Raw genomic sequence first — 27,633 nt, 5'->3', positions numbered from 1 at the left:
GTGTGGTACATATTAATTCCATTTAAGCCAAAATAATTCAATGTCTGTGAAACAAGGTAATACCAGCCTGATTTTACTTGAGAGTCAAATGTAATAATGAAAAAAATTTTTCTGTCTATTAGCAGAGCAGTAATTTAGGCATGAACCAGTCAGTGTGTCAGCCTAGTAGATTTTAGCTCAAACTTCATATTTAATTAGTGGTGGAAGACTAAAGGAGCCTGTAATTGGTGCTGACATATGGTGCTTAGTCATCCACTAGAGAGAGGAGAGAATACATCGACAGGAACCATATTTGATCTGGCAGCACTGTCCACCTGAAAGAACAAAGAAACCATTAGAAATAAATCATAGCGAAAAGAAGCAAAGAAGAGAGGCCTTCTCCACAGGACTCCAAATTATATTTACTGATTATAAGATACATGCCACGGGTTTCCAAAATATCCTGGACCTGGGCTTCTCCTACCTAACTTGAGTAGGTTTACTCTCCTTTCTTAGTCAACAGCAAGAAATAGGCATCTCAATACACCAGGCATTGGATTGAATTTTATGGTGGCATGTTTTCCCCTGTTAGACTGTAGCTAGACTGTAACTAGACTGTATGAATCCACCTGTAAGCCATTATGGATCAAAATCTGGAATTAGCTGACAAATCCTCCGAGGTTGCTAGCCCTCATTTTAGGTGACATCTAATACTTTCAGAGAAGAACTGGAAGGTAATAACAGTGCCAGAACTGAGTTCATGCACTGCAGGAACGTTGGAGAATAAGTGCAGGGCTGGCCCTCTGAAGCCAGCCATGTCCCCTATGAAAAGTTCATGGAAACTTGAGCTGCTGGAGGCAGTTGTGACCGGATGCGCTTGGGGACCAGAGTAAAAGGATGAAGTGACGCAGGGTTAGACTGCAGGCTGCTGGAGAAGTCTCTATTACTTTGTTGCTGTAGTAGTTGCTTGTTTCTCATTTTTCCTACCCGTCTTTTGGTGTTAAGAAACTTATCTCAGAGAGGGATGATTTGGGTAGCTGCATACAAGCTGTTCTGAAAACAAGGTGAAACAGATGAGCAGTGTGTAAAGAAATGACTGCGGTTAAAAAATAAAAACAATGACAAACACACACAGTTATGCGTAGAATATTAACCATAATTAACTTTAATGAAAAAGTAATAATTTTTACATTCATGTGAAAAAACACGCCACACTGTGGTTTTATGCTATAATTTTAAAGAATTTCAGAAAACCTTGATTCTTTTAATTGGAAAAAATAGATTTTTCAGTCTTTTCCATTTTCCTCAAGACTGAGCTGTTACTCACAATGAAGACTAGATGGAAATATTTTAAAGATATACAAATGGCTATCTTATCTAAGATTGACTTTAACTTCAGAGGGCCAAAATAAGAGAAAAAGACCTCTCCACTTCAGGGTTGTCAGAAAAAAAGGCCCAATCCTCAAGAAAGTAAGATACAAGAAGTTAACCTATTTAGGCAGCCAGCAGTGAGCTGTAGGAATAATAGTTTCCTGTATTTGATAGTATCATGTCAAACTGGGCAACACACTTTTGAATCAACTGGAGAATATATTTTTGTGGAAGAAATGATTGGATGGTTTTGCCTATGGCAACAATGAAGAAGTAACCATAGAAAAATACTATCTTGCGTGGATCAGTGATATGGCTATGAATGAGGTTTTAATAAAGCTGTGTCTCTCCATCGTGAGACGACTCCTGCTTTTCATTGCTTGCAGCAGCTACTCTTTAAGCTGGACTAATAGCAATATAAATACTGCACGTCATAACGTAAACTGAGGCAAGCAGCACAGTGCATTTAATTTCTTAGAAGTAAGCTGCGTTTCCCAGGAAGAGTTTGGCAGCGAGAAGGTACAACTCAACAAGGGAGAAAGGGGCAGAAACTGAAGTCACTTTGATGAAATGGGCACAGCAGCTACACTGAAACCTCCTGTGCAGCTGCTGCAGGGAAATGCCCAAAGCCACTGGGTGCTGATGATGAGGTAGACAGGCAGGACATTCCTAGAGGATGGGGGGTGTCTCAGCATTGGGAACCATGTAACAGGGAAACATGCGTACATGCAAAAGAGGAGCAGGAAATAGGATGTTTTGAGGGAAACGGAGGAAGGAAACTGAGACGCAGAGAAACAAGAGAAGGGGAAGAAAGGAAGAAAGCAGCCGGGGGAAGAAATGAAATTAGGAAACAGAATTATTAACTATTATGAGATCTGGGTTTTAGGCAGCTAAAAAAAGAAAAGCGGGCTTTGTTTTTCGTGTTCTTACAGTTACATTTAAGTCTCTGCTAAAGTTACCACAGGAATGTAAAAATGGGAGTTTCCCAAGGCAGTCTCTCTATTAATTAATAATTGAATTTGAGAAACCATTGTAAAATTCTTGTATTCAATATTCTGAGGGCTTCTGAAGTCATTTTAGGTAAATAAGGTAGGCTTGTACTTGTGTTTCATACAAACGCATTATTTTGTTACAATTACTGTTATTCTACACATAGAGACGCATAGCTCTATGATAATGTCAGGTATTCCAGATGAACAGATAGAATAGGATGAACAGAGATAGGATGAATAGACACAATTTTTCACGGAAGTCTTCTTTAAAACATTAGACCACGGCCAAAATAATTCACTGTGTTTAACTGGCAGCAGTTTAAAATGTCAAAAAAACCCTATTCAATAACTTTTTAAAAGGGATCTAAGGCAAGATATTATTTCTGTGGCATATGCACACAGAGCAGTGATGTTAGCCTATTCCTTTCTTTAAAAATGGAAAGAGTAACAGTTTTGACATCACCTACCTATCCCGGGCACAATATCCAGCCCATCGGTGCTGTGCAGAGTGACTCACAGAGCATGTGGTCCGCCGGCTGAAATGCAATGTCTCAGATGTTGTATCTACTTCACAGTTCCTTTGCCTCCTCCAGGGTGTGTGTATACGCGTATACGAAAAACATACCAGGGCAAAATATCATACGATCATATTGAATCACTCCTGCTTTTTTCTCACACGGTTGAACATCCTGACACATGGTAAACTCAGCTGAATGTGCGCCAGGCCACAGCAATCTGCTTCTCCTGCGGCACTGACATTTCTCTGTGAACTCCCTAACCATCGCAGCAGAGGCTGGAAAAGGGTTACCAGGCTGTTTCCTGACTTTTTATTTTTCTGATCACTTAGGACAACTTAACCTGGTATTCTTCTAAGCTATGAATCAAGAAAATGCAGTCACACTGACTTCATACACATACATCAGGCTTAAAAGCTTTAGTCTTTAGTCTTATGAGTTAGGAACATAGTACACATATTTACCCACCAAAAAAAATAAGAATAAATGTGATGGTGAAACACAAGATGGGACAAATTTGCTCTCAGTGGTAGTACTGTCACCCTATTGTTGCTGAGATATGGCCAAGGATAAAATTTTTCCCCACAGTGTGAACTGGTTTTGAAAGCCCCATGACACGTGCAAAGGATGAGAGAAACCTCTATGCACCATAAATACCCTTCCTCTGTTTTGTGGTAATAATACATCATAAAAATAGTTATGACTTAGCCATCTCAGCTTCCCTCCAGTTTTATTAGCTTTCTTTTAACCATTAAATGTTAATGCAACTTCAAAGGTGGAACTTAGAGCAACCAAACTCAGCTTCGTGCATACAGCTCTATATTTCAATTAGTGATGGGCTGCCTCAAAAGGTTCAGGTTTCTGTTTAGGACACAGGAGTAGAAGAAACCCTGGGGTGAATCTCCAACATCACAGGCAAACATGTTGCTTACAGACTATTCATAAATACTTTACTTCTCCGTTTTGAACCAAGTTTAGAAATTATCTCTCACCATTCCACTCTGAAAGGCACCCTAGAACCTCATTTCTCTGCTCAGTCTTCAGTTTTCTCCTGTTACCCTGCTGAAACATATGTTGTAACCAGTCCTACCCACTTCTTGTAGAGTCAGCCAACCCTTGGCTTCATATCTCTTCTTTCTTCACACTGTTTAACCTACTAAAGTAAAAAAAAAAACAACTAGAAATATTCACACTGGTCCAAAAAGAAAGATATAGAAAATATCTTCTTTTTGATGAGATTAACAAAAGATGTACAGAGAGAGGGTGTGTAGAGAGAGAATATAAGGGGCAAGTATAGACTGATCCTGCTTCTCATCTATTTCACAGTTTCTGGCAACAAGCATTTTAAGTTTGAGTTGGAAGTAGCATACGATCAATGTGATTAATAGCCCCTCTGCTATGAATCTGTTGAGTCCTTTGTGAATCCAGTGATAATTTTAGCTTCCATAACATCCTGTGGCAATGAATTCCATAAAGTAATTATACATTGTAAGGAAAAGTACTTCTTTTGTTTGCTTTAAAGGTCCTGGTCACCCTTAGTTCTTCTCTTAAACACAACAGTGGACAGTCATTCCCAACAAAACTTTTCCATATCTTTTCTGACTTGATAGATCCTAATCAAATAGATGTACCCAAATAGACAGTAGATAGACCCCAATCTGAGACAGACAGTGGGATAGACTCCATTTTAAAGCATTTATTTTCAAAGCTGATTGGTTGTAGTTTTCCCTTATCTAGATGCCAAAATAAGTTCAAGCCACTTTGTCATCTTACAGATGGGATCACTATAACTACACATTGAACTCAAAACAGATTACTATAACCCCCATTACTGTGCAGTGGATATTTATGCAGTTTCTGTCTTGTTCCTAGTCTTCTCTTAATAATCCTAACTTTTTGTCAGTGTCTCAAACTACTGAGCAGAAGTTTTCAGGGAACCATCTACATTCAGCGTTATTAAGATCTCTTTCCCATATAGCAATGGCTACCTTAGATCCCAAGATCCTGTATATATAATTAACTGTAGGGGGAGAGGGGCTGTGTGACTTACTTTGTCTTTGACGACAGTTAATTTCATATTTTTTCTATTGTTCAGTCACTCAGCATCATGAAATTCTTCTGCAACTCTTCACAGTCAGGTTTAGCTTTGAGTACCCTGAATAATTTAGTTTCATAAGGAAACTTTATCACTTTGTTATTCAACATCATTTTCCGATCATTTATGAATATGTTGAACAGTACATATCCTAGCAGAGATCCTGGGAGACTCACTTGGTAATCACCCTCCATTTATTTCTACCTTTTGTTTCCTAATTATTTATCAGTTAGTAATTCTGCAAAAAGACCTTTCCTCTGATCCCATGACAGCTAAAATTTCTTTGAGAGTCTTCAATGATGGTCCTTGTCAAAATCTTTTAGGAATTTCAAGGATACTGCGTCAGCTTCTTCATATGTTCATTGACTTCCCTCTACAAAAATCTTTCTGAAGCTTTCCAGCTATACAGGAGTGAGATCCAGCGTGCTTAAATCCTATGTTTATAACATAAGTCTCAAACAGCAATTCAGTTTTTAACTTTCCACCTAATGCTAAAGAATTGTTCTGGTTTATCATTCCTTGGGTGCTTGACTTTAGTCATGTTTTCATGGCCAGAAGGGCATGTCTCAGTTGAGTATATACCTACGCCACACCTACAGACCTGTCACAAGTTTGATGGTAACTTTCACATATACTAGTTGACAAATAACTCACCCAAGATGAAGACAAACTGAGTATGGGGCATCCTGCAGTCTTGAGAAGGACTGAGCCTGTGCTCCATGTTCGTGCATCAACCACTAGATGATGCCATAACCTGGCCACAAACACACATCAGCCCTTTCTCATCCTTCTTCCTAAAATGCCTTCGTATAGACATGTATGCAAGAACCTTGGGTTGAAGCGAGCAAGAAAGAAGGAAAACAGCTAGTGCTAGTGCTAAGTAAAGATAGGAGAAGACTTGGGCTTTACAGTGTCCCTTTGATGCTCTCAGTCTTCCCTATTTTTGAAAATAAATTCAAGATCTTTACTGTCTTCTTTAAAACAGTAAAGAACTGTTTCCCCAGTTGTCATCTTCTGCCCTTGCTCCCTAACAAACATGAGAGATTATTGCTTTCTGGATGAAATCATACCAGTGCCTTCTGCAAAGGTATTATAGCTTCCTTATCTGTACCGGTAGTATCCACCCTGCTACAAGCAAGACAAACCATGTAGTCTGATCGTCTGCATTTCCATACCTTTTTGTCAATCAGTCACCTTGATCTAAAAACTGAGAAAAAAAAAAATAACATTTTCATTTGAATCTCGTTTCTTTCCCCGCTTCATGGAAAGTTTACTTCTTTTTTCTAGTCATATGGCTAAGAAGCTTTGTATTATTTGTTTTAACTTCCTTTGCAATGACAAGCTGAATTAGACTTCTGGCAAGAGTTTTGGACTTTACTCTTAAATTTCCTGTCCTCCAAGACATAGCTGTCATGATTTTTCCACTCCTTATAGAGTCTTAATATTCCTAAATACTTCTTATGTGATTATTCATTCAATTATAAATGGAGCCTTCCCTATTGGTTTTTAACCTTATTTAAAATTCCTCCTATCCTTAAAAATTCCTGATAGTTTACACAAATCTGATTGAAAGAAATTTCAGTCAACTTCACTTTTAAGTTCTTAATTCCTGCACATCCATTGACCTCACTAGTTAGGTCTCTTAATTGCTTGTGTTTGTCCTCTCAAATAGGAACCTTGATCTATTTTCTACCTATTCCTCAAAGTTATTTAATTGGAATAATCTTGATGTCACTTAATTCAAGTTATTTTCTATGGCCAGGTTTTCTATAACATCCTCGGTTTACCAAAGCAGATTCAAAAATAGATTTATTCCCTATACAGTCATGAAACCAGTGAGATATAAAACTATCTACTAATGCATCCAGGGATAACGGAGTTCTACCAAGATTAGTTACTCAAGTTTTTGAGTTAGTTGAATTGTCGAGAAATTACTCATTTGTTACTCATTTTATAACTGGGAAGTTTTCCCACAATGACACAATTCCCAGTAGGATTAATCACTGTAATAATTCTATATCCAAATACAATTCTGATCCTGGAATCTATAGCAGGTTCTTAATACCACCTCTAGAGAACTTGTTTTAGAGAACCTTTAAAGCAATTTTGATCCAAACTGAATGTCTATGAGTCCTTTTTTAGCTATACTGTCTCACTGAGATAGAATGCCAATCCACTGCTTTTGACTTTATTTCTGTCCTACCTGAATAAATTACACTTTTCAGTGCCTTTGAGTATATTGAGTATATAATTAATTATGATATTTCACAATGTTTTTGAAATCCTTGTAATGGTTATTTTGTAATCCACACATCACCATCTTATTGCCCAGACTCCTTGCTTTAATAGAGAATATTTCCATTTCTTTTAGATTTCACTCTTCTTACTGAGTCTTTAAACTGACTGTTGACTATCAGACTGCAGTTACTAGAAGTATCAACACTTTCTTTTCTCGTCCAGTCAACATTCTGACCATCTAGCACACTTTTTCTCATCATGAAAATTTTTGTCATTGCTTGGTCAATGGGATGATGCCTTTTGCCCATCTTCAAGACTGTCCTCCTGTGTCCAAACACACAGTACAGGTAGGCCAACAGGAATACATTTATCTTTGGAAATTCAGACAGCTTGGACTGTTGAGGGAACAAGCAGGCTGGCTGCGAGGGGGAGGACATAAAAAGCATTTGGAGGAGAAGGAAAGCACTGAAACAACCTCAGTGGTATGGAAAAGAAATGTCATGGGCAAAATGGACCATGAATATGAAGGTGAGTGAGGAGTGTGGCACTAAGAGATAAAGAGACTGATCAGAGGGGAAAAAACAGGATTTAAAAGAAGTGCTAGGGAGGATGTGACTGGAATTATAAGAAGGAAAGAAGATAAGTAGCTTGGGACTGGTGTAAATATAGTTTGAAGGAAATGAAGAGGCGCTGAGGCAATGGGACTAAGCTGAAACCTTGAATTCCTGTTCTTCTGCATTAGTCTGCTGTGAGCAAATAAAATTCACTGGAGTGCTCTCCACTGTCTGGCCCACATGAAGAATGACAACCCACCAGCTGATGAACCATGTGACACCCAGTTAGATCCCTTGATAGAATATTTATTATTATTACCACTTTGGGAAGTTAAGAATTTGGGAAGCTTTACACTGAAACGCATGACATTAACAAAGCATTAAGACAAATATTTATCCAGTAAAGATCTACCATCTACATATGCAACCTCTGCATGCTGCTAAAGCTTTAAATCATATAATTGCATACCACATTTCCAAGGACTAAAAGATTGCCGCTATTCTATGTAGATTCAGTGCAGTCCTATGGTGAAAGCTTTTTCTCTCATTTTGAGTTTCTCTCACTTAAACTTATATACAGACAAAGGTGCATATACGTATTCATTTCCTGGTGCTGGGTACAATTACAGCTTATTCCTCTGGTAAATAAAATAAGCTTTTTGAGTTCAGAAGAAAAAAAAACACATCACTTTATAGTAGTCACTATATTATTGATAATAATTAACTAATCTCTTTAATGCAGATGCAGCATACACTTCCACCAGGGTTTAGCAAACTGATGCAGATTTAAGTCACTATGTCCTTTGTGTTGCATGTCTTACTTTCAAAATTACTAGTTTTAACTGAACAATGGTGATGGTAATTCCTATGACTGGTTACGGCAAATGTGTTTACAAGGATGAATAAAAAGCTCTCATCTCCTCTACAGATCTGTCTAACTTTGTCATTTAAGAATACCAGAATATCTATCATATTAAAACCACTGACATCGTCAGGTTCCCTGGGTAAAACAATCAGGAACGAATAAACTACACAGAGATGATTGAATGGCATTTTTTCTCAGAGTCATTCGCTTCGGTATCACAGACCTGAGATAAGATTATGCATAAAGTTTCTTTATATTCGTTCCTGCTAAGAAAAACACCAAACATAATAGGGTTGAAACTTTCTGGAGATGTTGATTTCTGTCTAAGTGTAGAGGGAGCCCAAGTGAACAGGATTAGATCACATCTATATCTTTTAGAGGGAAAAATAGTTTGACAATTTCTCCCTTTGTGTTCTTAAAAATTGGTATTTTTGTATCATAAACTATGTTTTAAGACTGTAATCCATAGTGACCAATTACAGGCTACCGATTGGAATCATATGGATATTAGTATTATAATTTATTCCCTCATTTTTCAGATAGAGCATAATTCTATCAGAAACAGAGAGTCAAAAGGACTAAAACTCCAAAATGAAATATATTTTTTCTGGTGACAAATCCAAAGGTCTTTCTTTCATGAGGAAACAGTTGTGTGACAGCTATTGTTTTCCCATAAAGTACAATACGCATGTCTAATTTTTTTTCATTTTTATTCATCTGAAACTTATGGTGGTGAGCAACTTAACCAGTGATGACTGGTGGGGAGTGTGTGTTACAGGAACTGTGCTTTATTACAGAGAGTTTGGAAAAAAATCCTTTTGTTCAGGTAGTTGCAGCCTCTATAATTTTAACAGTTTACTATCGCATTTCTTCAAACAAACAAGATTTTCTTATATAATTTTCTGTTCTTTCATGCCCTTCTCCCTTTTTAAGCCTTGCATCTTCATCTGCTGCTTTCTAATTGCTAGGGAAGGCAGACAAGATGCCCCATTGGGAACAGATGGCTTTCTGGAAATCTACCAACAAGGACTACTCCTGGAATAGATTTCATCTGCAGGCCCCACACAGAGGTAATATATGATACCTACAAATAGATAGTGCTCCAAAGGCTTAGGAAGGAAAAAAATATATCCTGATGGAGTTCTTAAGCCTGTTATGACCACAACTTGCCAACAGAAAGGCAGGCATAAGAATGAATCCTATATATAGCATTCAATTTTTGCAGTTAATTTCCTTTACTTGTATTATCAGTCCCTATGATAGGGACAGATATGCTTAAAATGCATGGTTTCTAAAGGGCTGTGTTTTCCCTCTCTGGGATGGATTTAATACAAAGTTTGCAATCAGCTATAATGTTATCCTACTTTACAAAAATGGTGTGAGATGTACGATAATATATGAAAAGAATGTTGAAGTCTTCATGGGAGTAAGAATAAATAATATAGGAACAAATATGTTGGATTACAGTAAATGTGAAGAATTGTCTTAGTCAATGTTATGCCTTTCTCTTCTGTGTTCTGCACCTTTACTTTACTCTCTTTCGTCATAGACAGGAGAGGTACTATTTGTAACATTTTATAAAATACGTATTTGTTTTGGTTTGGTTTTCATCAATCTAAAATAAAATTGATGATAACCATATTGTATACGGCTGTTCTGTGTGTCTGGAAAATATTATTCTGAGGTTATGGATGGGGCTATAAAACTGAGAGATCAGAGATATACTGTTTATGGTAAAAAAATACAAACTACAAATAGTAAAGTGACAACAGTACTCTGTATCCTCAGGATTCTAGCCTCAGCCTTGAAATAATGTGTGGTTTATTGATTGTTCCTGTTCACAAAGCAAAATTATTATTAGGAAATTTCATTTTTCATTATTTATGAAACAAAAAGAAATTATGTTCTGTCTTTTTTGGCTATGGCTAAGAGTTAGTGAAAAGGAATCCTAAAAATTCGAGTGCTAGAATGCAAGTACCAGAAAGAAAATATCAATGTTACTAATTTTATCATAGTTTTTAACAATTCAGACATGTTCGTGTTTTGAGAAGGAAAACTGGCTTGACTGCTTTTTGCCCAAGTTCATGATGGGGTTGCCAATGTTACGACCACTTTTGGAAACTTGAAGAGGTTCCTTTTTATAATAAAGTGAAACTGCATGGAAACAAAATCACAAATTAGATGCATATTAGGAGTACAAGAAAAAAAAAAAAAAAGACAGGAAGATACAATCTTTTCATAGAGGTAGAAAAAGTGATACTTGTTTTCCTGAAGAGTTTTCAGGAGAAATGGCAAACATTGAATAGTAAGTGTTAGTCAGTGTTTATATTACCTTTACAATATGAACTAGAAACAGGTATTTAGGCTATAAATTTAGGGGAATAACTGTAGAAAACCCATGTCAGGAAAGGAATATTCTTCAACTTTTGAGGCAATCTGTTATGATTTGAGAAAAGCCATAACAATGTTATTGTGATTAGACAATTATTCTATCACCTGATGACCCCTCCCCACCTGGAAAGGGGAACCAGTGAAAACAAGGAAACACGAGGGTTGAAATATAAATAGATTTAATAGGATAAGTCTAAACAACTAACAGTACTACTAAAGAACCAGTATTGATCCCGACACTAATATAAGATACACAAGAATTATCCCATTCTATCAGCAGGAAGCTGTGCACTCCCAGCAGTGGACAGCAAATGTCAGACATTGCAAGCGCTACGGCTTCGGGAGGAAGGGAAGAGCTCACGGTCTGGCACCAGGCAAAAAGTTGTCTGGACCGCCGTCATCAAGGGAGAGACCAACTATGGAGCAGACTTTATAATTTATGTTGAATGTGACGTTCATGGTGTGAAATAATCCTGTTGGTCAGCCTGAGTCAAGTGCCCAGGCCTTGCTCCTCCTCATCCCTGCACCTGGTAAGGCTCAAAACCACCCAGACCTTGAATCCATCATAGCATAGCTGGTTATAAAGTAGGTATTTTAATGAACTCAGACACTAGAGTCTTCTAAAAGTGCAGTTTTCCCAGGACTCACTCAACCCAGGACACAATCTTTGGGCATTTTTGCCTACCCACTATTTGATTAAAGCTCATTTTGGTTTTGGGATAAGAAGCTGTCAATTAAGGGAGAAGAGAAGGCTCCGGGGAGACCTTATAGCAGCCTTCCAGTACCTGAAGGGGGCCTACAGGAAAGATGGGGAGGGAGTCTTCATGAGGGAGTGTAACGATAGGACAAGGGATAATGGTTTCAAACTGAAAGAGGGGAGATTTAGATTGTGTAGTAGGAAGAAATTCTTTACTGTGAGGGTGGTGAGGCAATGGAACAGGTTGCCCAGAGAAGCTGTGGATGCCCCATCCCTGGAAGGGCTCAAGGCCAGGCTTGAAGGGGCTTTGACCAACCTGGTCTAGTGGGAGGTGTCCCTGCCCATGGCAGAGGGCTTGGAACTAGATGAACTTTAAGGTCTCTTCCAACTGCAATCATTTTAGGATTCTAAGATGCCAAGCTGTAAGATAGCTGCATGCACACAGCCATGCCATGACTGGTGTTCTGGATACAGTACAGGAGCAGATCCTCAGGTGCAAACAAGGAGCCCTTGGTACATCTGAGATGGTTTGGTTTAGCTTGTGTCAGTTGCTAATAGCCCCAAGGAGCTGTTACATGACCCAGACACGGCCATGTTCCTTCTTTGTCCACACCTTCTTTTCCTTGGCTGAGCATCATGGCCATGGGCAAATTTTTCTGAGAGTGTCATGATGCACAGTGCAGGGGAGCAGTGGACTCCCAGTGACTGAATCAATAAAGACTGTTGCAGATTAGCCAAGTCCCAGGTACTGGGTATGAAATTTGCTTCCTTCACCCAGGTTGATGATTTCTTCTACCCTGAAAGAGCTCTACAGTGCAGTAATGGTGCTTCTCTCCTGTTCCAGGAATTGACGTGATCATGACAGCTTGGCCACATGAGCTTCTGGAGCAGGAGGAAAGCATCAGCAAAGTATCCAGAAGGATGAGCATATTTCAATGAGCATATTTCCCATAAGCAGCCTTGCATCAAGCACTTTCACCCATCACGTAGCCAAAATACCCTGCCTTGGAGCACATGCTATGGCATATCTGTGTATGCCTCTCACACGAAAATGGTCATCATACAGTCAGAGGCCCGTCATCTTTGTGAGACCTCACGTATAAGTCTTGCATACCAGGGTTTCAAAAATTAGACAGGATTTATAATATCTTGTCTCTGTTAAAATTGTTTAAGTAAACAGAAAAGCATGTCAGCAAGGATTTATCTGACCAAAGGTACTTGTCTGGAGTTCATCTCATCCTTATGTAGATGACTAGCGGAGATCAGATTAATTGCACTCCAAGAGTCTCAAATGACTAGAGATAACGTTCGTTGACTCCAATATGACTCTGAACTGTGCCATGGTATTATCACTATTATTTACATTCTTGTACCATATATATTGTGTTATCCCACTTATCCTACATGTGTAAAAGCAGAGTCACTACATACTCAGAATAAATTAATAAATACAGTGCATAACTGAGAAAAAAATAAAGGAATTCCCAGTTAGATCTGGTCACTGTGAGTCATGTAGAGCCATTACAGATCACCTGTAATGGTATAATGCTTATACACATTCAAGACTATTGCTGCAGAAGTGAGGGAAAGGCTTGAAGGAAGCTGTTGCAAACACGTTGAGCTGGGGGGTGTAGGAATGACTTTTCCATTGATGCCAGTGTGTGAAAAACCTTTCTCTAAGTGTGGTTCTTTATCTGTGCACCTCAGAGGAATGTGCAGACTGCACTAATAATTTGACTAAAAGATCTGAAATTGTCTTGTGAATGTTTTATTGACAAAATGCACTAGATTAGAACATAAAGAAGTATATCACAAGCCGCAGAGGTGTAATTTCTTGTGGATCATTCTATTAGTTTTTCTGATAAAACCACCACCAAAGACATCAGAGATCACCCATTACAGGAAAGGCTGTCCATGTTCTCAGATGGTTCTTCCACAGCATTTCCAATGATGGCAAAGTCTGGGAGTGAAAAGTGCAAGTAATTTTCCACAGATAGCTTTCTCCACAAAAGCTGTATCCGCTGAGGCTTTTGTCAGAGAAACACTCACTTGATCAGTCATGACTTTCAGCTCTGTTGACCTCGTCTGTGTTTGAGTCACCAGTCCAAAGGTAAAAAGCTCTTCCCAACAATTCATTTCTCCAACAAGATTATAATCTTTAAACTGAAGCAAGATCATGTTGCTGCATTTCCCAGTCTCTTAACAATCTCTGTCAGGAAAAGTAGATGAATGTTGTTCCATTTCCTTTTATTATAGCTTTTGACATGGGAGGAAGTGGAATCTTTGCTCTTAACTCTCGGCTGGCAATCACAGCTTTGGGAGGAACACAGCCTTGAATACAGTAATTAAAATTCAATGCAACTATTCCAGTTTATGTGCATTAATTTGGGCACGTTAAACTACTGGGTATATGGGGGACACATTCTTTTTATTAGCAATAACAAAGACATCATCTTTAGCAGTGTCACAGATACTGTTAAGCAGAAACTGTGATCTAAATAACTTGTTAATAAACAGGATTATGTGGTAATTTTGTCAGTGGCAGAACATTTGTCTTGATAATGCAGGGTATTTCATCATTTCCAAAGTTTTTACACTTCCAATCTAGGTTACAAATTCTGATTTCTAACAACTCAGAGTTGCTAAATCTGAGTCCAAGCAGTTCACTGTTAAGGAAGAGCCAGAGACAAAAGTGATCAGGAGATGATCTTAAAGGTTTTCCTGGGCTTCAGCTTTTGTGGTTCATAACTTTTAAGCTACAACTCAATAATGAAACTTCTACAGTTTTGAAATCTCAGCTCAGATTTGCCTAAAATATTAGGCTGAGATTCATGTTGATCAGATTCAGTAAGTGTTTTCTAGTAACACATTGATCAGGCTTTGAAATGGTGCATTTAATCTGCGTAATTTCTTTATGTTCCTCTGTATTCACTATGGAAAACACCTGATGTATTACAATTGCTGGAATAACATTGCAGCATATACATATAGTCATTTAGAGCACCTGAAAGTTTTCAGTGTCTGCAGTAAGGCACTGTGACAGAATAACAAGTGCAATGTCTAATTGATCTGTCTTTATTGATGGAATAATTAACAGGTAAGTCAATAGGAAAAACAAAAAAAATTAAGCTTCCTCATCCTGGTTACCATCATTTATGTGGTAGATTTCATGTGTTTTTCACCTATTATAGTAGATAATTATTGAAAGTTACTACCTTCAACTTTAAATAGATACTGTAATTTGAATCTACTTGTGAGTGCTACTGTGTAAAATTTAGGAATGAGCATACATAAAGCTAATCAAACACGCCTTCTGCAGTCAAACTGGTAAAATGGTTCAGTACCTTTTAGGAAAGAAACTAGAAATGCAAATTTCTTTTGTTTTCCACAGAATCATTCAAATTAGGGTAAACATGATCAATTAGGTTACCTTGTCTGGTAAGATTATTCCAACAATTATTTTCAAGTATGGATTTTAAATGCTGTGCAAGGATGCACGGCAGGCTTCCAACAATTCATACAGCCAATGGCCCGTTCCTTGATTCTCACTGAATCATTCTAGTCTCTCTTGTCATGGAAGTATTTTTGTTTCATGACAAAATGTAGGTTTTCCATATCAGATCGTAGGAAATCTGGTCACACAAAGGTAGAGTACATTCATATTGGTATATCTGACCCATATATTATCTGCACATCACAACATATGACTGACCACGTGCCTCATATGGCTCAAAATTTCTTCAGTTTATTAAATTTTGTTAAATAAAGTGATATCTCTAACATGTGATGAGAGGCAGGGGGTATCATGTGCTTGAATTACTCTGTAAGAATCTATCCTAAGGTGCAGCACTGTAGAGATACCTCATCACTTTATAGCCAATTTATCTTTGCTATTAGAATAGCTTTTTTCAACATTCATCCAAGATTTGCCTTTTTCCATTTCCATTGTGTTATTCTCTTTGGATATTCTTAGTATTTAGCATTCTCTCCAGTATCTACACCTCAAATACATATGGAGAGCTAGCAAATACCATTGTAGCTACTCTGTAACCAAGCAGCTATACTCCATTTGTAAGAGCTTTCCATCTGAAATAACACTTTCATCTGCACAGCTGTTTATATTTTTCCTCTTTGATCTTCCTTTGTTTGTTTACAGCTTTCTCCTATTTTAGAGCCCATATTATACACTCACTCCTTACTGCTCTAGAGAAAAAAAAACACAAAACACTCCAATTTCTATTACCCATTATTTAAGTCATGCTGAGTTATTTTGCTGTGAGATGTATTAACATAAATATCACAATTTCATTTACCAGCACACAGATCTACAGGTCTGCAAAGTAGCCATATAAATATCCAAGCTAACTTCAAATAGGCAACAGAAGTCTGTAGTTAGAAGAAAGACGACTAAAAGGGAAAGCTCTCACCTAAGGATTTTGTGCTAAATCATTCTTACACGTAGTTATTCCTACATATGCTCTGGTCTCTTGTCAAATTCAGAGAATATTCAAGAAATTCAACCCTAGAATAAAATCCAATGTGTAGGCTTTTTTGTTCTATCAGTAGTCTACAACAAGTCAATATATGTCACAACCAAAAAAAAGAGGCTGACTTATTGAATTTCTAAATGTCCTGAAGCAAGATGATTTTGAGAATTTACAAAGAAATTTATGGTTGCTGCAAAAGACAGTTGAAATTGGCATATATTGTGTTTCTAGTACAATATCCGCACAATCCTCCATCTCAATGCAGCATGAAATATTTATTTATAGTAGCTACAAAATGCAATATTCTTCTTTCCGATGTAATCTGTAGACCATACTCTTCTTTTATTTTGGGTTTCAATTTTTACCCTAAGATTTCAGATAAACCCACCTTTCGTGAATTGTCAATTTTGAAAAAAAGTTAGTTACCATCATTTATTAAATATAATTTTTAAATAACATGAAGGAGAAAAATTGTATTACAATAATTTTTAAAATGTAAAGAAGATGTACACAATACCGAAAGATGAAGTTTTAATAGATACTAAATAGCTTTGCCCTCAGTCTTATGTAAGCAAGTACTTTGTAACTTCATTTGGCACTTTATAGTCATTGTCAACAAGAACTCATTTGCAGTCTTTCATCTACAGGAAGTTAAACAAGGTTGGATGAACGGAATAATATTTTTCATTAAAATGTATCATCTACTTATCTATCTACAAACATCATTCATTGTTTTATAAACAATACGAATGTTTCAAGAATTCAGTTAAGATCCTGAAATGAAATAAACCAATCTTTTCTGAAAAGGGAATGTGCCAAAACCAAAATGGGGCTGTGAACTATTTGAACGCAAACTAGAAAAAAAAAGTCACTTTAAAACAGAGAAAAAACAAATTCATTGCTGTTAAGTTGAAATTCTTTATCTTTCTTTTCTGGATCTAAATTTCGTCGGTTCTTATTATCTGATAAATAGTATTTTTTTCTGATTTTATATTTATGGTTAGAGGCATGGTCAAAAAAATATAAAAATATTAAAGAATCTATAAAAAGAGAACTTATAAAATGAAATTGAAATGAAACGTTGACACCACCCAAAAAGGTGGGTGTCACTCTGAAATTTTAATAAAGTTTTTTTCTTTTTTTAAGAATAAAATAAAAACAAATTTGTATAAAAAAACCCCTGAAACAACAAAACAAACAAGCAAACAAACAAAAAAACAACACAAAACACAAACCAAACCAACAAAAAAAAATCAAGAATACCCAGAAGAGAAGCGTTACATTCTGGCCAATTCTTTGATACACCGTATCAGAAATCCCTATTATGAAAAGTAGGGGGCATAGGGGGCATTTCCAGCTGCAAAGCTCCTAGCCAACACTGAAACGAAACAGCGTGTCTAAAAAAACACACTGTTTTTCACTCTAAAAAAAAACCAAAACAAAACCTTTTTTTTTTTTTCCTCCCCCCAGTAATCAGGGAATCTAAATATCATACTTTCTCAAGGAAAACCTTCAAAGATTAACTGATAGCCAAGGGTAACTTTGAAGAGTCACTTAGAAGTGCCTACAATGCTGGCTGACTGCTTTCAAGGATCTTGAGGCTTTAAGCCGTACAATGATGGATCAGCAATGCCTAAACACCTGGGACTGAGCTCAACACAATTTGCAGTTTCTGATTCTCTGTGTCTCGTTAGAACTAGAGAGAATTTCCATCTGACTCACCTGGATCTGTAATCAAATCAATTAGCATTTGTAAAGTACTCTGGGAACATCAGCAGATAAATTCTACAGAAAATAAAATACCCACATTAAAATTGTCAAACATTTCATGTATCTGGAAGTCTCTTTAGAAGTTAGTTAAATTGGTTGAAAGAAAGAATCTATATGGCAAAAATGTACAATCAAAATAAACAGACAGCCTTTGTTATAAGCATTACATAATTTTGGTTTACAGACATATTCTGCTGCAGCTGATAATAAGCCATGCAGTGTGAATGTGGATGTAAATGAAGTGCTAAATGATGAATTACACCACTCCGATTACACATCAGAAACAACATCCTTTATCTAGGCTGTTAGTGCCAAGAATATTACTTAATACAACAGGAAGGGTTGAAGGGAAATGGGGAAAAATGCAGCGTAAGTACAGCATTATTCAACAGCAAATGCAATGTGTAGACAGGGTATTCTTTTGTACCAGTGTGTTCAGAGTATGCATTTGCATTATTCTCCAGGTTCTTTAAAGATATTTTTGGAGAAAATGTTTGATGAAAGATTGTGTTTGATTCATTCCATATTTTCCTTTGGATCATCAATAAAAGCCTTTAAACCAGATGGAAAGAAGAGGTAACCAATACCATAGCCTCAAACTAAGTACTCAAATTCTGATCTAGTTAAACACTTAAGCATATGTTTAACTTTAAGTATGTGTGTCCCATTTTGAGGTTATTTGGTGCTTAAAGTTAAGCATATATCCACATGCTTTGCTTATCAAAGCTGAACTGAGCCGCATTCAGGCACAATACACATGTAATACTTAGACCTCTAAAACACTTAGCATAGTCCTAACCATTTTTAGTCTAATTACCAGCAAAAAAAGTATTCTCAATTCATTAACTTTCTGTATCTTCTCTGTTTCCAGCATGTTCCACATTATCAATCTACCTCTTAATCAGCTCTTCATTCATTATAAGCATATATAACATTGCACGAAACATAAACAAACTCTTCTGGTTTCCTCTTCTAAATCAGCAGAAGCGTTTGTCCAAAGCCAGGTGTTCTACGCAAATGATTGCTCTTAGTCTCTAGTATCTCTAAAGCAGAGGGTCATATCAATGCACTTCTTCCAAGTCTGGGTTATCTTTCTCTAAGTATTGTCACGTGCTGGTCACCACCGATATCTACAGAAAGTCCTTAAAGACCTATTTCTGTCTATCTTTCTTCTCTATTTTTTTAACTTTCACTGAAAGAAGACATCATCTACCATCTCTGCAATAATTTCTGTTGTTTCAAGGAGAATATTCTACGTTGTATAACACATTTTGAACCTTTCTCAAATGAAGAGGACACTGTCACTGCTCATGCATTTTTGAGCCAGATAATCTATCCTAAGTAAAAGTACACCACTCATTATATGAGAGAGACAATGGACTAAAGTGTCACTCCTGCTTGCTCAATTCTCGTAGTCCTTTCCACTGGGATAATAATACTGTGCAGAAAACCTGCATTTACTCCTTGGCTTGCTCTTTGTCACTGCCACAGGGGAGCAGCCATAGCCATTACAACAATGAGACACTGGGAGAAAAATTGTTGAAGAGATCAGGTCCACCAGCTAAACCCTGAATATCTGCCCAGCTCTTTGAAAGGGCTTGCCTTGGTGTACCACTTACCACTTTGAAAATAAAGCTTCGAATGCAACACAAAGCAAAACATACCCTAGCTCTAGAATCGGCACTGGCTCCACCAAGATAACAGGAGGATCATGGAGTAAAAAAAATGTTTAGTCACATCAGCCACCTGGTATTAAAGGGAACGCACGCAGGGAGCTGATCTGGAGGAGTAAGTGCCTTTGTTACTATGCCGCATTTGAGAGTAGACAACTTTTTAAACCATCTTATTGCTTTTACTTTCCTTTCATCTGCGGCCCATAGCCAAGGCTTTTGAGGAACTCAAACTGGGAATGTGGCCAACTGCTACAAAGGTTGTTACATGGTTTCCGAATTATGTTCTTGGGTAAGGCAGATGTTGTTTGAAATACTGCATGCAAAACGCTAAAATAAGAATGACCAGTAAAGCAAGTAACTACAACAGCACATTCCCCAGAATAGATTTTATCCATCATGTATGTTTGGCAGCTGGTCTCTGGGTGTTGGATTAAGTGAGAAAAGAAAAAGAAAAAAAAAAAAAAAAAAGGAACAGTTGAAAAAGAATCCGAACCTCCTAAAGGCCAAGATGGAAAAGTGCATTTCCTCAAGAAAATGCCAGGAACTATTCTTCTTACTGTCCCATACTTTTCCAATTGCTCATTATTTAATTATAGTAATTTTATGGCATCTATTGTTACATTTCCTTACAGGCAGAAAGAGAACAGAAAGTCTTTATCTAAAATTGCATTTATTTTAAACTGAGAGAATCACAAAACAAGGAAGAACAAAACTAAAGATTTGAAGTGTTTAATGTACCATGAGCTGGATGAAAGCAGAAAATAACTCATTTCTTATTAAACTAGTTTTTTACAAGTGTGGAAAATACACATAGCCACTCCTACTTCAACAGAAGCCTTTGTACAGTGCCTCACTTGCCTGAAGGAGGTTTCTCCAAAATCTTCCTTCTTGCAGCCAATGGTCTTTACCCCAAGCTTTATGAAGGTTATCGTATCTGGAGGCAGCACTGTGAGAATTATGCCCTCTAAGTTTCAATAGTTTGCACTGAGATTTAGGAATGAAAAATTTGCCCAACTTTTTACAGACAGAAATTTAATTGTTGGAGTTATTCTAGAGACATTATGTTAGACTGGCAGGGACAATTAGACTCCAAGTACTTGTATATAGTATTAGTGATGTAAACATATGTATACATAATTCACATGCAAACCTAGTATCCTATAACAATAAGGCAAAGCCTGAGAAAATAATTGCTCCATTTTCAGCAGAATCGTACCTGGCTGAACATGGTCAGCATACTTTTTATGTATCTAACAATCTGGCTGTCACCCATACAACCTGCTTCCATTTCAAATTGTGCCTTGGAAATGAGTGTCCCCATTCCTTCAGATAAACCAGGCAAAATCAGGGGAGAAACAGGGAGGGACAGTCAGTACTGAGGTTGAGTGATTTTTCAACTTCTGGTCTGTAGATCCGTGGGTTACTAAGAAAAAGAAAATCACTACTCATAGCCTCTATCCAGATCTGAAGTTCCTGCAAAAAGCAAGTGATCTACAGAAAGAGAAGGAATTCTGCAGCAAGCTTCCCCTCATAATACTCTCTCATGTAAATAACCTGCCCTGCTGATAACCTGCAGATCCTTTCACAGATAACCTGCAGGTTACAAGCAGGGACAACAGCACTACTGACTCATACTCCCAGCCCCCACCTATCCCTAAATCTCTAACAGCTAATAAAAAAAAGGAAATTGCTAAAATGAAAAACAAGAGCATTCTTTCTCAAGGAAAATCTTGTTCCCACAGAAAACAAAAATACTGGAGACTCTCTAGTGACATCTAGGCTGTGCTACAGGTATATGCCATGATACCTCCTGGTGTTTGGTGGCTCAGGCCAAAAAAATCCATGTCTCTCCTTCAACAGAATTGCTTTGGATTCAACAGGGCTGGGAGGCAGACAAAGTGTCCATCCAGACCTGGGTGTTGGGCATTGTTCCTGTGTCCCACAATTCAGACATAGTATAGGGAATCTACTAGATATTCTATTGCTTTAGATTTTATCTGCTAAGTGTTCACAGATGATAGCACTGGGTATATACACATCCATTGTTATCAGAGACAGGTATGCCATACTGGGTTTATAGAGCCATAAAAGCATTTATTGGAATAGAAAGAAAAAAAAGAGGCTTCTCTTCCCATCTGTACGCTTGCTAACATTTGTCATGCTGCTAACAATGAACAATGTAGGAAGATAACCTTGAAATGGACAATATTATCTACAGACCCTGAGGGTGATTTAGTATGAGTATTTGTCTCTTTTGAAGGCAGAGACATCTCAGTCTTTTTCCTTCTTCTCCTCCTTCTACAGAATGTTTTGGCAAATTGCACGTTCCCTGCTGTAGCTTCTGCTGTTATCTCTTTTCCCTTGAACTTACGTGCCAAACAGGCCACTGTAGTTCTGATGGATGATACTGTGCTATAGGGTTGAGTTAATGTGCCTCGTGAAGGGATGATGAAATTATTTCTTCTTGTTCACTCTTCTTCTGCAAAGAGTGTATCAGTTCAATAATTTTGTTCTTTTTTCACTCTAATATTGTCTCTGCTCAACCCTGTCTTCCTTGCACACAGCGTACTCTGCAATGTTGAGTTCTAAAACTCAACCTGGAAAATTATAGTGCAAAAAGATGATGATCAGCCTGGGACAAAAGGGAACAATTTCAGTCAGCCTCTACAGCTTAGACAGTATGTCTCCAGAATACTTTCAAGTTTTCAAGGGCAGGAGAAGGTCTTCACATCCCTTCAGTTGTATAGATAAAAAACAGAGAAAGGTTTATGTAAGTCCACTGTCAAGCCCCAATGCTCCAAAAGCATTTTGCACATTACTAAACTGTGCACATATAAAGAGGCCTTGCAGAGATTGCCTAACTGTGTTTGTAGAATCAGTCCTTAAAAAAAGATGTGGAAAAGTAAAACAGAAGTAGCAGTCAGAATCACAGTATAGTTGAGGTCAGAAGGGATGTCTGGATATTGTCTAGTCCAATACCCACGCTCAAAGCAGGGTCACCTACAGCAGGTTACCCAGGACTGCATGTGGTTTGGTTTTTAATATCTCCACAGATGGATACTCTGAGCAATCTGTTCCAGCGTCTGACCACTTTCATAGGAAAAAGAAGGGGGTTTGTTGTGTTTAAATAGAGTTTAGGGTATTTCAATTGCTTCAAAGTCTGGCTTCATCTTTTTTGCACCTTTCCATCAGCTATTTATACACTTGGATAAGATCCCCCTGAGTATTCTCCCTGCTCTCTCAGCCTCTCCTCATACGCTCCAGATGCTTCATCATCTTTGTGGTCCTACACTGAACTTGCTCCAGTAAGTCCACACCTGTCTTGTCCTGGGGAGCCCAGAACTGCTGCCAGCACTCCAGATACATCTGTGCAGAACAGAGAGGAAAGATTACCTTGCTTGACCTGCCTTCCTCATGTAGCCCAGGGTACTGTTGGCAGCTCAGGGTGCTGCAACTTGTCTTCTTGTCCACCAGAACCTCAAGGTCCTTCTCTGCAAACTTGCTTCCAGCTATATATCCCCCATCCTACTCTGGTGCACGGAGTTATTCCTCTCCTGATTCAGGACTTTGCATTTCCCTTGGTTGAACTTCATGAGGTTCCTGTCAGCATGTTTCTCAACCCTATCCATGGTCTCTGAACGGCTGCACAACCATCTGGGTATATCAAGCACTACTCCCGGTTTTATATCATCTGCAAACTTGCTAATGGTGGACTCTGTCCCAACATCCAGGTCATTAATGAAGACGTTAAACAGTATTATTCCCAGTATCAGCCCCCAGGGCACACCATCTGGATATTGTATCACTGATCACAACCTTTGAGCCTGGCGCATCAGGCCAGTAGTTTTTACTGTACCTCACTGTCCTCTTATCTAGTCCTGCTTCATCAGTTTTTTAGGAGGATCTTATGGAAGATGGTGTCAAAAGTCTTACTAAAGTTAAGATGAGCAACATCCACTGCTGTCCTCTCATTCTCCAAGCCAGTTATCTCATCGTAGAAAGCTACTGGATTAGTTAGATATGAAAAGTTAGTTAAGAGATCCCACACTCATTTGTATGTGTGTGTGTATGTTCATATATGTGCATATTTAAAATATGTATTGAGACATAAAAAGGTGCAGAAAATAATAAACCCACAAGTTAACAATATGTATCTCATTTTAAAAATCAAAGTCTTGATAGGACAGGATACTCAGGAAGTCTTCACCTCTGCCCAGGTTGGATGTAACAGGCAGACACCATTCCAAGCACAAGCTGCCAATAGAAAGATTTCCGCAAAGTCACAGCTATGATATAGTAAAAATATGATCATGATTTTGAGCACTGGCACAGAACAAAATGTCTTTGAATCCAGGAAAGAGCATCTTTTCACCCCCTCAGAGAAGCACAGCTGATGTTATGGCATGGACTTTCCCCTGGAAGCAGAGACAACAGTCCGTGCATGCGTCGTTTCTCCCCTGGAAGGGAACCTCATTTTCTCAGCAGCAGACAGCCTTAAAGCTCCAGTGCAGCTAGTTTGGTCTGACTATTTGTCAGTGGAACTGAACAACCAGATTCTAACTCAAAGCCCTCTGTTCTCAAGGGGATGGTGTTGTGGTCTTAAGAAGATTTACAAGAGCAGAAGAGACTTTAATATCAAAATAATCAAGGTAAAAAGAGAGGAAGGAAGGAAGGAAGGAAGGAAGGAAGGAAGGAAGGAAGGAAGGAAGGAAGGAAGGAAGGAAGGAAGGAAGGAAGGAAGGAAGGAAGGAAGGAAGGAAGGAAGGAAGGAAGGAAGGAAGGAAGACTTTAGATAACTAAGTCATCTCTACTTAAAGCACTTCCAAATTGAGTCAGTTGGAACCTTAGAGCATGAAATAAATATCCCTGTACATAGTTTCAAACACCAGCATTTTTAGCTCTACAGAGTAATTTCTGGAAGTCTCTCCAACACATTCATAATTTGAAACATATCTACTTATAGTATATGTGTTGTATAAAAGTAGAAGATGAAAAGGAAAGGGTTAAGCAGAGAGTATTGTATGCCACAAGCAAATGCAGAATAAAGGGGGGAAGTGTGGAAGAAGGTGCAGAAAGACAAGTCTGTGTCTGTCAAAACATGAGAATCAGAAATGATTAGAGTCCAAATTACAAGTCTGTCTGTCATGAAGCATGATAGATTTAAAATACAGGAGAAGGCAAATGACAGTTAAAGAACAAGCTGGAAAAACTTTTGCCAAAAAAGAAAAATCACAGAAAAGTAGCCTGACACAGCCAATCAAATTAAGAGAGTTCATCTTGGTGGAAAATTACTTACTGCAAATGTAGACAAATAACTATCTAGATGAGAAACAGACAATGAAACTTAATGAACGCTCTGAACATCACTGTTTATTGTATGAATCATTATCACTGAATCCATAGCCAACTAGATTGGAAAGAATTTCAGAAATTATCAGAAATATTCTGTCCACCTGGTTTGTTTGACACAGCATAGTTCATTCACATCTGTGAAGGACACAGTCTTTCTGCTAATGCTCCTGAATATATCGTAATTGTCTAACATTCTTTAAATAAAGTGATACATAGGATAGATATTTTAAAAGATGGGATATCCTAGAAGTTAATTTTCAGTGTGACTGGAAAGGACACTCACTTCATAGCCATCTTTTATATATGGTCTGCCTTATAAAACACTCACCTCATCTTTTATCCAGGTTTCAGGTTATGATGTAAAATAATATTGGCTTTGAAAATAAGTTTGTGGAACAAATACTCACAGAAAATTGAGGCTGAATGTCAAAATTCCACTTCCAATTTAGACTTGCCAAACTGTCAGAATATTTGTTATTTTTCTTAAAACCCCAGCTGTTAAAATCAAGAGAAAGTAGAATAATTTAAACTTTTGTTTAAAGAGATGTTTTAGACGCCTTAGAGAGTGAGTAGCCTGAAATTGTGAAATAAGCAATGCAAATTTCTCAGAAACCAGAAAGGAAAGAGAAAAAATGCAACATTCATTAAAAAAAAATCAAACCAAACTAAACTAAAACACACACACACAAAAAAAAAAAAAAACAACAAAAAAAACACAAAAAACAAAAACAACAAAAGCAACCACAAAACAAACCCTACATAAATAAAACCAACATTGAATGATTTTTAGGGCAAATTCATTGTTTTCAGAACCTTGCTTATCAATTTGGCAACACTTCACATCTGGGGCACTTCAGTAATGTGGAGGAGATAGGTGGAAATTATTGTATTGATTTTTAAAGAAATATGAGCTAGGTCATAAATTTGAATTTGTGTCCCAGTTCAGATTGTAAATTTGGAGGTTTCTGGATCCAAGATTTTGCTCTGCGCTCACCACTAATTTGTCTTGATGTGTAGATAAGATTGAGTGGGAGAGTGGGGGGATAAGGAGGGAAACTCAATGCTATCACCATGTACACTCACAACTTTTCTATCAGCCCTTTTGTTCAGCAGACAACAACAATCTTTTGTGCATAGAGATTGCTGAGAAGAGGTAGCAAAGTTACTCCTCTGGGAATATGATAAGCCAGCTTTTAGATGATGTGTCTAAGTCTACTTTTTTTGCTGCTCCCCCCTCTTCTTACTGTGAATGGATATCTCACTTTAACCCGAAAGGATGTATTTCCATTCTGCCTCAACCACCTACAGCTGTGAATATCCTTTAGAGACACAGCTTCCAGCAGTCATATCACCTTGTTGAGTCTCATCTACCATTACAGCTGACAAATCAGTAGATAATGATATTTGCTGAGGTTATATCATCCATAATAAGTTTCAAATTTGCCCTTATCTAAAGAAAGCTGAATAAGCTAGGCTGCTTTTGCACTGCAAATTCTGGAGGATGCAATTCAGGAGATGGTCTATTTATGTTGATTAATAATGGCCTTCCACTGCCCCTGAAGACAGTCCTCCTCTAAAGCACAGGAAGAGCTAGTATCTGTAGCAGATGTCTTTTAAAGTTATACCAGTAGTTATCATATATTCACACACAATATAAAATGAAACAATCATGCCTAGAACGGCTTCATCTTGCCAATCTCTAACACCTTGCACATAAGGAAATCCTTTAACAATGGAATGAAGTCCAAACTAAACAGAGCAGAATTGTTTTGAAGGATGGCTCATTTCCTACTTCTGGCTCTTTACTGTTGATTATTTAAGCACTCATTTCACTTTATAAATGGAAACTGAATCACAGTTTACCACTGGAAAATTATTGGAAATCAGAGTCCATTTGAGTCACAGACATGGCCATTTCCTCTCTGAACAGGAAGACTATGCTCAAATGGTCCTTTCGGGAGCTCTGAATGATAAAAAACCTGTTTCTAGCCTCTTTCAAAAAGATCTGTGTAGTGTTTGCATATTTCACTTGAAAAAAAAAAGTCAGGATGTCCCTCTACAAACATGGATGTTAGAGCAGGAAAAAGGAAAGGTGAATATACATTTTTCTACTTATCTAGACAGCATAAAGTCTGTTTGCAAACCTGGAATGAGACAGGCCCTCTAGCTTTTCACTTCCCTCTTTATAACTTATTCATCTTTATTTATTTTCATTTATATACAAAAGAAGACTGGAAAAGGCAGGCTTATGGCTGTAGGCACATGCGACAGTACTTCTGTAACCAGTTATTATAATAGACAATTCCTTTCAGCTCATCTAAAAATGCTAGCAGTTTCCAGATAGAAGATAAATAGTAAAAAACCCTACCATTTCCCTCTTGGTCTAGCCTCTGTCCTTCTCTAAGAGCCGGAGAAAGTAGATAGATTTCCCTGTTTGTCTTAAAAAGCAGGTGCAGGATATTTATGATAAGTTCTAAAGTCCCGAGACCATAGAGGGAGATTTGGAGTCATCCAAGCTGGTATTTTCAGTGAATCTGAGAGCAGAGGTGGCAGAATTGGATTGGGGAAGCCTAGGGAAAACAGTGGCTGCTGATGGGGTGGACAAGGCAGGCACCAGCCATTTCACAAGTACTGCAGGGCTGTAGCTCAGACTA

This window comes from Larus michahellis, chromosome 3 (genome assembly GCF_964199755.1).
Source record: "Larus michahellis chromosome 3, bLarMic1.1, whole genome shotgun sequence".
NCBI classification, from domain to species: Eukaryota; Metazoa; Chordata; class Aves; order Charadriiformes; family Laridae; genus Larus; species Larus michahellis.
This window is presented reverse-complemented; position numbering follows the sequence as displayed.